The sequence below is a fragment of the Furipterus horrens genome, unplaced genomic scaffold (assembly GCF_987537825.1).
Source record: "Furipterus horrens unplaced genomic scaffold, mFurHor1.1.pri manual_scaffold_4, whole genome shotgun sequence".
Classification (NCBI taxonomy): Eukaryota; Metazoa; Chordata; class Mammalia; order Chiroptera; family Furipteridae; genus Furipterus; species Furipterus horrens.
Genome location: NW_028327174.1, coordinates 149,609,267 through 149,623,222, shown reverse-complemented (window position 1 = coordinate 149,623,222; position 13,956 = coordinate 149,609,267). Strand labels below are relative to the sequence as shown.

The following is a 13,956-nucleotide window of genomic DNA, read 5'->3' as shown; positions in this document are numbered from 1 at the left end:
TGATGGGGTAAAAACGTCTTGAACCAGCTGACTTGAATGGATTACAGATTGCCAGTCCAAGCTTATTTCCTTTGATTCCTGTCTTTTCCTTCCTCACCTACCACCCATGCTTCTCCCAAGCTCTTTCTTGGGCCCTGATGCCCAAGTGAAAGTGAAGAAGAAAGTAGCACATATGGAAATCTGCTATGTTAAACACTGTGTGGGCTGCTCTGCATGAATTATTTTATTTAACTCCTTATAACAACTTGATGAGATAGGTAGGATTCTCCCCAGCATTCTAATGACAAATGGAAGATGAAGTCCTATGTGTCCAAAGTAATACAGCCAGTAAGTAGGTAAAGTCCTGGAGTCCTAATACAGGTTTATCTAATTCCAAAGTTCTTTACAAAAATCTCAAAGGAAAATGTATTTCAGGGTTAGGCTAAGCAGAACATAAATAATCATAAATAACTGCCTATCAGTGGACACTGACTTCCAGTTGTAACTGAAACCAGAGCTGTGGGGGGCTCAGGTGTAGACACTTCCTCTCCACCTAGAAAATTGCCACAAAGGAAAAATGAAGTGGTGAAAGGCAGCTGCAGGCAGTTCATCGCAAAATCAACTTGACATTCTGATAAGAGTAAAGGGGCCATATCTATCTATCCTGAGGAATCAAACAGTTGCCCAGAGGTTAACAAAACCTGTGGTTTCAAACCCAACTTGTTTTGTACATCTGGCCCAACAGTTTATATTTAAAAGATCTATTCTCCACTCGTGCAAAAATTATGTTTCCATATAAAGGAATGTCCACAGTTTGGTCATCCACAGCCCTCTTATGAAGGATTGGCCAAGTAGGCCCTTGCAGAACAGTAACAGTTTGAGGACTGGCACAAATGCACAGTTCACACTTGAGAAGCTTGGATACTGCTTCCCTTCCCGATATGGCGGCTTTACGGTGGGTTACTTCTAAAATAAATCTAACCGTTTAACCTCCATCGTAGTCTCAACCTATCAATTCATTGCAAGTTTTTCTTTTCCTCTTTCTTTTTTTTAAAACTCAAACAACCTTCAGGCCTGCTTAAAGCAGTCTTTAATTACTGCAGACTTTTTGAAGGACATAAGAGAGATTAGAGGTCCAGATTTTATGTTCTTTGCGATAATTTCTGTGTAACTCTGAATAAGACTGGTATTTTTTATCATCTCCAAGATTAAGGTTGCCTCTGATAGCGCTAAGGTAGAACCTCAATATTTGCATGTTTCTTCTTCTGATTTCCCCTTTTCTGATCCTGCACCCACATTTTTAGAGGAAGCAGACCAGTGGGAATAAGGTAGAGAGAACACGTAAGCAGAGCTACTAACTCGTGGTAGGCATGCAAATTGATCTCTTTTCAGTCTTCTTACAGAATCTGATGTAAAAGACAAATCAGATACCACCAGACCAGCTTCTGGACCTTCCCTTTGTCATCCCTGTTTTGTGGTAACATTATTTTCTATCACAGAGTGATGATACAATTACAACCTTATGGGGTTTCTGTGCTGAATTACCAGAAACAGTTTGAGGGAATAGTGTTATCTCTCTTTTGCTTCTTCTCCCCCGAAGATCCCTTCAGTGTACCCCAAACTCACCCTTCAACCTAATCTTTTTTTGAGGGGAAATTAGTCAGTGGCTCATAGGAAGACACCCTATCTTTGACCTCAGTGGCTCACCAGAACCAGAGCCAGTCCCTCACTCAGTCAAGTTCAATAATGATCTTCCACAGGTGCTGAAGCCTCACTTGAACCTGAATCTCCCCCTTAGGATTCCCCTTGGAGAAAAAGAATCAGAGAAGTTCACATAAGAGGGCTGAGCAGAGAACAGAAACTCCAGAGTCTCCCATCTTCAACTGTTCCTGCTGTTGTGACGAGTTGCCTAGGGCTGGAGAGGGAGATCTAGCAGAGGAAAGGTAGTGGCTTTTGAAGGCTTTGGGGAAGGGATGTCTGGGGATCTCTCCGGGGAACTCAAGAAAGGTCTGTAGAAAGCCCTGCAATTACTAGGAAAATGCAGATATCATTCCTGACAAGGCAGTAGGTGTTCAATACATACATTAAATAATTGAATGGTTGAATGGATGAAAGGGCAAAAGGGAAAAAGCAGGAGAGATGAGGGTGAAGCAGGGTTGTGTACAGATGACACTTGCCTTCCTTTATTTCTAGGATCTTGTTTAGGGTTATTTCCACTTTTTCCATTTGCTCTAGAATGATGTCCATGCATCACCTCCAAGCTGACAGCTTTTTGATTATTTCACCCTTCCAACCTTAGTGATTGCTAGAGTAGGAGTTCTCTACCTCCCAGGTGGAGGCTCAAGATAAGCAAGCCTGAAAAGTAACAAGAAAGAGAGAGTGCCCTGGCCAGTGTGGCTCAGTTGGTTGGAGTGTTGTCCAGTACACCAGGGCGCGTGCTTAGATTGCGGGTTTGGTCCCCGGTCATGGTGTGTGCAGGAGGCAACTGATTGATGTTTTTCTTTCACATTGATGTTTCTCTCCCTCTCTCTCTTCCCTTTCCCTTTCCGTACAATCAATAAGCATGTCCTTGGATAAAATAAAAAGAGAGAGAGAGAGAGAGAGAGAGAGAGAGAGAAAGAGCAAGCAAAGTCTGCATTCTCTTCCTTACATTTTAATTTGCTGGTGGTTGTGGGCAAGTTCCTTCTTCACCCCTCTGGTTCCCATAACTGAATTATAGCTAATATTACTGAGGCACCCTGAAGGTAAATCTATTGATGGCAGATGTGTGAAAGCATAAGAAAAATACCACATTGGTAATATCTAGAGAATATGCCTTCAAAGTTGGCTCTCATCAGTTCTTACCTAAACCAGTGCTACTCAGACTTTAACATGTCCATGAAACCACCAGGGAGCTAATTAAAAGGCAGATTTGATTCATAAGGTCTTGGATGGGGCCCAAGATTCTACACTTCTAATAGGTTGCCTCATAATACCAAAGCCGCTCTACAGAGCTGTACTGTCAGTAGCAAGGACATAGAGTGTATGTCCTACATCATTACTATAGTATCTTCCAGCTTTGCATGACTTGCAGAGGCCCAAACATGTCATTTTCTTCAAATCTATGTTGCTTTATATAGCTTCTCTCTCCCCTTCACCCCCCCTTCAAAGGATAAGCTCCTCCATGTCCCAGCTTACATGTTATCTCAGCTCCAGGAAACCTTCCCTGACTCCTCATCCTACCAGGCAGTCAGGCCCACTCTCCTAGGTGAGTACCACATAATATGCTATTTACACATCCAGGGTCATAGCATGGGGTTGTTCAAGTTATGCCCTACACGAGGGTCCCTGGCCAAGAAAACAAGAGGGGCCTGAAAGCCATCTGTTCTCCACTTGCCATGTTGGAGCCATGGTGCAGAACTATCTCTGCCAGGAGGAAGGGATGACTTTTCTAATTCACACAAAGGTTTCATATGGGCTGATCACCTGTCTTTCCTGCCAAATGTGGGGTCCTGGAGGAAGGAATCAAGTCACATCCATCTTTATCATTTCACCTCCTAGCACAGTCCCTGTCAATGAAATGTTGGAATAAATAAACTGCTGAATAGGCACGGAGCACACCTGCATGCCTTCAGACCAGTCAGTGACCTCTGGCTGAGCAGCTGTGAACTTGGGAACTGGAGCAGTCCATTCACCCTGAAATCCCTCCTTAGTCACAGCCTTTTCAGCAATGGCCTGCTCTTCCTTCTCAGCCTCTTCAGAATCTCTGTAGAAGCAGAGATCAGGCATGACCTCCCACCGGTGTTCCCAGGAGATGGTGCCACACATGTGCAGAGAACTTCCCGGGCCAGCATCCACCACATCAGACCCACTGGGTGAACCACCTCGTTGTTGCACGAAATGGCAATGGTAACGTAGCCCAGAGGAGAGTCTGTGTGACATAGAGCAATGGCGGGCCGCTTAACATACGACACCTCAGTGAGAGGCTGGTGGTCAGCTCTGGGATCGGTGACCACCAGATGTCTTGGCCCGCGGAGGGTTGCCTGGCTCTGGGTAGTGAAGCTTCCAAGAGTGAAGCGGCCTGCACTCAGAGTGGCTCCAGTGGCAGCAGCAAACTTCAGCACAGCTCGCTGGCCAGCGTTCCTGGATGACAGGACACTGACATTGGCAGGGTTTTCAATGGCAACAATGGCACAAGCTGCCAGCAGAACTTCTTCCAGGTTCTCTTCAGATTTATGATGTAGATGCCATCACTTTTTCTTTTGTAGATGTGCTGTTCCATTTGGAAGTCAAGGTTGGTGCCACCAAGTGGGTTCCTGCTGCAAGGAATTTGAGGACATCAAGGCCTCCAGACATTGTCAGAGTTTCCCTTTAAATTATGTGGGAACCAAGAACAACGCTGTATGGGTCCCTCTCTGGGTAGTATGGAAGTCTATATCCAATCTTTCAAATGGAGTTTATTTGATCTGCTTTGCAAGAGTTCCTCAGTTGTTTCCATGTGACTGTCTCTGTGACAAGACTCTAAGCTCCCAGAAGTTAGACTGAAACACCTTTTAACTTCATGGGACTGTGTGATTCTCTGTGAAATGAAGTAGGTACGGGATTTGCAGGGAGTTTACAGCTGTCATTGATGATAAAATAAGAAAGTGCAAAGTGCTACTAATCCTCAGCCAAAATATCCAGAACTTCACTGTGGGACTATAAAAGAGACTCCTCTGAGAAACACACTAATACCTTGTAAAAATCCAGCCTTTGCTTTGCTTCTTACATCATATTCTCATTAAGGCTGGTGTCTGAACCTAAGCCTGTGGCTCTGTAGTAAGGGGAACTGAGAATCTTAAATACTGTATGCTATCATGTGACTTCAGGATAAAACGTTATTCAAAACAAAACCTAAACTAAACACACACACACACACACACACAGTAGGGTAAGATCTCCAAATTTCCATTTATTTCTTACCAAACTTTAATCTCAGATCTTCATCACTGTAAGCCATTGCAGCAAACAGTTAATAAGAATTTGAGAAGTGCTTTGGGCCTGATCTTTTCATCTAAGGAAGTTTCTGGTCTAGTTACCTAGGACCAGCTTTATAATCATGGTGATGAGTAATTATTTAAAAGAAGAGAGATAAGGTCTTTCTGACACATCACCACCATTAGACTTAAAATTGATAATCATCCAGGACCTATGGGCTATACTGTAGGCAAGAATTGGATAATTGCCAAGTTCCTTCTTTTAAAGGCAATAAAAAATGTTGACTTCATGCCCTTATTTCCTGGATCATTTCTAGAAGAAAGGCAGGCTAGTTCTTTTTTTTCCCCTAAGAAAATAGGCCAAATAGCAACCACTAATTTTTTTAAAGGCTTTCAATTATTTTTTTAAATGCACGCTCAATTTAGAAAGCATGAGTTCAAAAAAGGATTGCTCTAATACTACCAACTAGCACAACCTTACTAATATCTTGCTGTAGATTTCAAGCCATAGAGAAAATCAGCACATGAAAAACTATGTTCATATATTCATTAAGTGAACCAAATGCAGGCTATGCTCATACACTCTGAGGATCAGTGGAATTAGATAAGTGAAATAATCTGGAAATCTTAAAATGTCAAATTCAAAAAGTAAGAAAATATTTGAATATTGATCAATACTTTCAGTGGATAACCTGTCACGTGATTTTTTTTTTTTTTTTCCATACAGGTTGAAAAGGTTTTGACACACTTGTTTGTTGTTTCTGCACCTCGGAGGAAAGCTAAAAGCACCTTCCAGATACTGGTTGGCACCAATAAAAAAAATTTCATTCCAGAAAGTTAAAGAAATCACAGAACATTATTTATCAAGCAATTCAGATGTATCCTTTTAAAAAAAGATTGACTCTGGAAATTTGATTATTTAGAATATCAGTTAGAAGTCATTTCTCCTGAGTGTCCATAACATTTTTTTTCCTTCTTACCCAGCTCTTCTTCCTTAACTTCTTTACCTGGTCCTCCCAAGAAAACTGAAGTGATCTAACTCCTAGTAGGCTGCTAAATGTCTTACTCTATGATAAGGAATTGCTTTGAAGCTATAAAATAACATCAACAATAATTACAAACATATAAAGTTTTTACCAGGTGTCTGGAACTATTCTGTGTTTTACTACTCATTTAATCTTCATAACAGTCTCATAGTCCTCCTGTGAGCTCAATAGCATTGCTATCCCCATTTTCCTATGAAGAACAGAGGATAATTTGCCAAGAGTCACAGAGCTAGTAAGTGGCAAAGCCATGATAGGACTCTGGCAGTCTGTCTCACAGTCTATATCTCCAGCCATTATACTCCATTGTCTCATCTAGCAATCTGTTTGCCCAGGTGAAAAATCATACTGGCTCCTCCTCCAGTTTATCCACTTGAGTAACTGAATGCCAAATTTAATTCTGCTGCATCCTCTAACAGCTCCCTTTCCAACGGTCCCCTGAAGACGCTTGTTATTTGCCCATGAAGCCTTGTTCACTACCTATTTGAAGAGGCATGATGGAGATTAACACTGTGTCTGTGGTATTTGGGAGAAGAAAGTGAGTTTTCTTGTTCATTTAACAGAGTCTCTTAGGTTCAGGAGTTCCCTTTCTCCTCCCTTCAGTGCCACCAGCTATAGGTGAGAAAGTCCCCTGGGTATTAGTTTCACAAGATCTGCCTGAAACAAAGACAGGTGATGTGCTCCAGATACAGCAACTTCTTGCCCCAACCTTACTGCTAACTGCATGTTTCATCTGCAGGAAGAGTTTAGGGAAATAAGCAGGAATTATAAACATTTTGCTACTTGGTGACATAGATAAATCTCACTGGCTTTCAGTTTTTCAGCTGGGAATGGACCCAATATGATTAAAACAAAGAAAGAAACCCTCAAGTATCGTATTACCAATTTTGTTCTTTGGATGAGGCAATATACAACCTTGGGCCAGTAGAGCTGGGACATTATTTCCCACATAGTACAGATCAGGAAACTGAGACCCAAGGAGATAACACAACTCATTTTTTACTTAAAAATTTTTTTTCTTCCTTTTTGCCTTATTGCCTTTTTGAAAAGAAAAGAATAAAATTTAATTAGCCTATGCCCTCTGAAAATGGCTCATGGAATAAGCTCATGACATGAGTAAGCATTTTATTGGCTTACACAAAGGTAACCTCAGTTACCACCCCCAATCCCAAAGGGGGTCATTCTAGAGTGTGGGGATCACATATTGGCATGAAAATGGCCTTTGGTCTCTTTCCCATAGCTGGTTGATCCTTTAGGATCTCTTGGGCCTTATTGCCCTTGGCCAGCCACACAGATGCTCCCACAAAGGTCCTCTCTTTTGATCACAGGTCTGTCCCAAGGGCTTTTGCCACTGCTCTTGCCCAAATACTCAGGCCAGACCACCACAGACATCTATCCGTGCTTCTCCGATTAGAGATCTTATCCTCTGGATTACCGTGCAAAGTGCAGTCAGATCTCAACTCTCACAGATCCTACCGCAAATCTGTTCCCCTAGTTCCCTATCCATGCCAGTCTCATGCACCCTCCTTTCTTCTCAGTGTCAGGCCACTTGCTTTCTTCTTCTCCAAAACTCCAGTTCGTACCATCCCAGAGACTAGGAAGCCTGGCCTCAGGACAAGAAGCTGGGTTTATACTCTTTCAGGGGAAGTGTAGAGCAGAAAAAACAAGATCCCTGAACCAATTACCTGTATAATTGTATGTTTAATGTCTGGCTCTTTCTCCGGATTATATACATCATGTATTGAGGATTAGGTAAGAATTATATTTAGGATCTTTCAATCTTATTCTTTTTTTTTTTTTTTTTTGCATCCTCTGTGCCAGCTCAAGGCCTGGTAAATAAGGGTCATCCAATACATATCTTCAGAGAGAAGAAAGCAAGAGAGCAGGGAAGGGAGGGAGAGAAGAAGGAAAGAAAAGAGGGCGAAGACTGACTGCAGTGTCCCATAGAAATAACAAGAATCTCAGAGGAGATAAAGGAAAAGGAATGGAAATGAAGTTGAGAATGATTAAGAAGAAATAATTTATAGGGCTTGATAACAATTTTGCCATGAAAGTTGTGAAAGACAGCAGTCAAGACAATTCTGAGATTCAAAAAATTGACTAACCTAAATGTGATGTGTGATTGTGAGAGGAAGATTGGGTTTGGTTTTGTTGGTGAGGACAATGGATGGTAGAGGGCTTGTGAACAGTGAGTCTAGTTCAGAATCTGGAAGATATCTGGGGAGGATGCCCATCAGGCAGATAGATTTGTGGGTCTCACCATTTTAAGTGCACGTGAACAGGAAAACCAAAATGAAATTGTGAAGTGGGCAGCTACCTTTAGGAACTCATTTTAATTTTAGAACCACTGTAGGTCCCAGTTTCCTGATTTTTAACCTAAATTTCTTCATCCACATCTGCTCTTATGAAACAATCTGAGAATTATCAGTTAAAAAGATAAACTATTGATGAGACATAATGAGTTTGCTCACTCCTGTTGTACTTGAATGCTAATATGAGAGCACAGCCTCAAACCAAAAGAATGGTAAAGCTGCTAATAAGAACCAGTGCTCATATGGATCTTAATATATGCCAGGCGCTGTTCCAAGCACTTAATGGTCTCAGGAACACTGAGGTGGGAAACATTTTATAGGTGAGAAAACGGAGTCACTGAGAGTCTAAGTGACCTGTCCAAGGTCCTGTTAATATTAGATCAGGAAACACACCCTGGAACTGCGGCTCTAGAATCCACTCTTGTAACTACCCTGTGAATGAAAGTATTGGGGTAGAAATTTAAGAAGAGTGGAAACATGCAGTAAATTTTGTGGAAGGACTCTCAGCCAGATTCAGATCCTGTTGTGCAAATCACTGTGATGACAGGTGCTCTGCAAGGAACTGACTTCAGACAACTTAATCTCTTTCAGTTTCATTTTCCTTATACAGAAAATGAGAAGTGATGGAGATACAATATTATTCCTTGTAGCAATGTTTTGTAATAGCAACTAACTGGAAACAGCCTAAATGTCTATTGATAGGAGACTGGCTAAAAAAGACTTTTACACTCATAAAATGGAATATAATGCAGCCATGAAAAGGAGTATGGCAAATCACTATATAGTACTCTAGAGTGCTTTCTAAGAGAGAGATATATACATACATATATCAAGATTTTATTTATTTATTTTTAGAGAGAGGGGAAAGGGATGGGAAAGAGAGGGAGAGAACATGGATGTGAGGGAGAAACATCAATCAGTTGCCTCTTGTATGTGCCATGAATAGGGACCAAACCCACAATCCAGGCGTGTGCCCTGACTGGGAATCAACCCCAGGAGCTTTTGCTTTGTGAGACGATACACAACCAAATGAAACACACCAGTCAGGGCTAGACCTGGGTATATAGAGTGCTACAATTTGAGTAAGTAAGGGTGATAGGAATATATATATTTCTTTTTTGAAAGATTTTATTTTATTTTTATTTTTTTTTAGAGAGGGGTGAAGGGAGAGAGAAAGAGAGGGAGAGAAACAATGTGTGGTTGTCTCTTGTGTGCCCCCAACTGGGGACCTGGCCTGCAATCCAGGCATGTGGCCTGACTGGGAATTGAATTGGTGACCCTTTGGTTTGCAGGCCGGCACTGAGTCTACTGACCCATACCAGCCAGGGCTGTATATTTCTTTATGCTTCTTTGTGAATACAAACAGGAAAGTTATGGAATTCATTGCTTCAGGAGAACTGGGTGGATGGGGAACAGAGAACTGAGGGGGACTGTACCAGTTAGGATCCCAGCAGGAAATACAGGCCACCCTCAAAATGTTAATGCAAGGGGGTTTAATGAAAGAATGACTTACAAAGTTGTGGAGAGGGCTCAGGTGCCCACCCTGGGCCTAGATAAAGTGGGGAATAAGCACCATGCCTAGGCCCTTAGGGACAAGGTAAATGGTTACCTAAACCCAAAGAAAGAGCTGTAGGTATAGAAGGGGCCACTAGACAAAGCCATAGCCTTCTCTAGATGAACCCTCAGCCAGCAGGGAAGGAGCTGGGGAAATAAATACCCTGACCTCCTCTTCTCCTCCTGCCCTTATTCTCTTGCTAGTGCTGCTGCATGGGCTAACCCTACCAGAAGCCCAAGTTTGAGGACACTGTCAATGAAGCCTTGGAAATGAGGCTGTCTGGCCCAGGTGGATCTGGAGGGCAGATAGAGATTATCTACTGAAAAGGCTGTAATACCATTTTTACCTTGTAAATTTAGACCTATATAAATAAATGACTATTTGAAAAGTAGTCAGTTTTGCACACACAATAAACAAGTTTACAAATAAAATATAAAAGAAGAAGTTAAAGCAGATGGTTTTGTCTATCCCTGTTTCAAATTCTACTTCTTTGAAGCCTGTTTTTCACCAAATCACAGTCCATGGCTCCACCTAGTGTCAAAACGGTGCCTCACTGAGTTAGCAGTCCGATTCCAGGGGAATCCTGGGACTTGCAGGCTCTCTTCCCCGAAGTGATAGTGGAAGTTTACTTAAATTAAATTTTGCACTAAGTAGTTATGATTTTTTCCTCATTTTCAAACTGCTCCATGAACTTAGAGGTAAGCAGCCTGTGGTCTAAGCCTGTAAATCTTCCCTAAACCCACTTTTGAGCTTGTCACTACCCTGCTCATAAATCCTTAATGCAGTGATTCTCAACTCCTGCTACAGAATAATACCCCCTGGGGAGCTTTACGAAGCTCCTACAGGAGATTCTCACTTAATTGGTCTCAGATGGGACTCAGGCATCGATTTTCTTTTTTAAAGCAACCCCCATCCAGTGGTTGTAATGGGCAGCCAGGGCTGTGAGTCCCTGCTTTCATCATTCCTTGCTGCCTGCTACTAGATGCGTTTCTCTAGTTACTTGGCATGTGCTCCCCCTGCTTTAGACAAACTAGGTAAGACATTTTTCCACCCTCCATGCCTTGCTCAGGCAAGCTAAACCCTACAAAACTCAGCTGATAACCCTCCAAATGATCCCCACACCTATGATTCTGTTCCTATTCTGGTTTGCTTAGTTGGATTCTGTTTTTATTTTTTAGATTCAGTTGTTGATAGTTGTGAGTTCGTTGTCATTTTAGTGTTCATAGTTTTGATCTTTTTCTTAAGTAAGTCCCTTTGACATTTCATATAATAATAATGGCTTGATGATGATGAACTCCTTTAGCTTCACCTTGTCTGGGAAGCACTTCAACTGCCCTTCCATTCTAAATGACAGCTTTGCTGGATAGAGGAATCTTGGTTGTAGATTGCTTTTCATCACATTAAATACTGCTTGCCAGTCCTTTCCTGCCTGCAAAGTGTCCTCTGAGAAATCAGCTGATAGTCCTATAGGAACCCCCCTGTAGGCAACTCTCCGCCTCTCTCTTGCTGCCCTCAGGATTCTGTCTTTATCTTTCACCTCTGGCATCTTAGTCATGATACGTCCTGGTGTGGTCCCCTCTGGGTCCAGCTCACCCGGGACCCTCCATGCTTCCCGGACCTGTATGTCCATCTCCTTTGCAAAATTTGGGAAGTTTTCCTCATTTTTTTCAATTCTTGCCTCCTCATTCTGCACTGGTTGACTGTTTTTTTCTTCCTTATGTTCCAAATCATTGATATGAACCCTGGTTTCCTTCCCTTCACCATTGGTTTTGTGTGGATTTTCCTTCGTTTCACTTAGCATAGCCTTCATTTCTTCTCTTATGCATTTGCTGTACTCAAGCCTGTGAGCATCTTTATCACCAGTGTTTTGAATTCTTCGTCTGTTAGGTTGGCTATCTCCTCGTTGCTTAGTTCTCCCACTGGAACCTTGATCTGTTCCCCCTTTTGGGCCATACTTCTCTGTCTCCTCATTCTGACAGGCTCCTGTGTTTGTTTGAGTCCACATCCCAGATAGAGCGGTCCTCCTGTTATGTTGTAAGGGGTGGAGCCATAGGGATTTATCAGTACAGGGCAACCTGTTTTACCACGTTGTGAGGCTGTATGTGGGGGAGGGATCTGAGAGGGAACAATGCTGCCTTCCCAGCACTTGCCCCTTTTCCAGGCACCTCTCCCACTTCCGCACCAGACTGGCACCCCTCTAGCTGCTGCCCTGGCCATTGTTCCCGGAGTGGGTGGGTCTGTGGATGTCTAGGACAGTGGGGGTCCTTTAAACAAGCAAATTCTGCTGAGACTAGCAGTTTCTGCCTCCCCCCCCCACCCCCCACTGATCTGCACAGTGAGAAGCAATGAGTCTCCCCAGGTATCCCTCCTGAGTTTTTTAAATGCGTGACTGCGCTTTCTGCTGACCTACCGCTGCCGCCGCCACCACCACCATACCACACCATGTCCTCTGCACCCCGGCTCCGCCCCTCCTACCTGTTTGGATGAGTATTTCTTCTTTATATCTTTGTTTGCTGGACTTCCATGCAGTTTGATTTTCTGGAACTTCTGGTTGTTTGTAGTTTTGAGGTAGTTGTATTCCTTCTTAGTTGTGGAGGGAGATGCAGTGTGTCTGTCTATGCCTCCATCTTGTCTGGATAAGACAAATTATTTTTAAGTGTATCAATTTAGGTCAATAAGTTGAAAACTTAAGTGAAGTGGATAAATTTCTTTAAAAATATAACATCAAAACTTATTCAAAAATAAAGAAACTGAATTGTCTTTTAACCTTTAAAGAAATGTCATCAATATTTTAAAGTCTTCCTACAAAGGATATTTTTACAGATAACTCATACCAGCTTTTAAAGAAGAGATTATTCCAATCTTCTCAGAGAAAAGAAAAAGAGAGACTATGATGTAATTCATTCTATGAGATCAATATAACCTTTATATCAAAACCAACCAAGGACAGAACAATAAAGAAACATTATGGGTCAAAGGAATCTCAATCAAAAACAGCTACAAAATTCAAATAACATGCTAATAAAAACAAACTCCAGGAGTTTATTTTTAAAAGATAATAGATCATAAACAAGTTAGATATATCCAGAGCTGCAAGGCTAGTTAAACTCTAGGAAATATATAAATAAAATTTACTACATTAACAGATTAAAGGGGAAAAAAACATATGATCATCTGAGAAGCTGCAGCAACCAATACTCTTGGTGATAAAAAAAAAATGAGAAGCAGACCCTAACAATCAGGAACAAGATGAAGACCCCATTTACTTCTGTTAAAAACTTTTGATGGATTTCCTAACAAGTGCTGTAAGACAAGAAGAAGTAACAAAGAACAAAGCTCAGAAAAAGTGGTAAAAGACAGAATAGTCTTTATTCACAAAGGCGTAATGATCTACATGGAAAGTACCAAAGATCTACAGACAAATGACAAGTAATAATAACAGAGCTCAGCAACATGACAGAAAGGGAAAACTAATATATACAATCAAATATACTTTTAAGCATTGGCAGTTAGAAATATATATATATATATTAATATATATAGTTTATTATATATTATATGGATATAGTTAGAAAATATAATTTTGTTCCTTTTTTTCAGGATTGCTTTGGCTATCCTAGGTCTTTGTGGTTCCATACAAATTTGAAGCTTTTTTTGTTCTATTTCTTTGAAAAACCCCATTGGAATCTTTATGGCAATTGCATTAAATCTGCATATTGCTTTGGGTAATATGGTTATTTTAACTATGTTGATTCTTTCAACCCGTGAACATGGAATATCTTTCCATTTCTTTGTATCTTCTTCAACTTATTTTAATAGTCTCTTGTAGTTTTCCGTGCATAAGCTCTTCACATCCTGTGTTACGCTTATTCCAAGGTGGTTTATTCATTTTGTTGCAATTGCAAATAAATTCTTTTAAAGTTTCTTTTTCTGAAAGCTCATTGTTAGTATATAGGAACACAGTGGATTTTTATACATTGATTTAGTATCCTGAAACTATATTGTATTTGTTTATTGATTCTAGTTCCTCTTCAGTGGAGTTTTTAGGATATTCTATATGACACTCAGAGACTTCAAATTATACAACAAAGCTACAATAATCAAAACAGTAT

General features: G+C 41.2%; 1 pseudogene; it reads right to left on the bottom strand.

Annotated features, from left to right (window-relative positions):
- Window positions 1-3,483: 3,483 nt before the first annotated feature.
- LOC150013042 (small ribosomal subunit protein uS2 pseudogene) lies at window positions 3,484-4,343 on the bottom strand (annotated as a pseudogene).
- Between the last annotated feature and the right edge of the window lie 9,613 nt (window positions 4,344-13,956).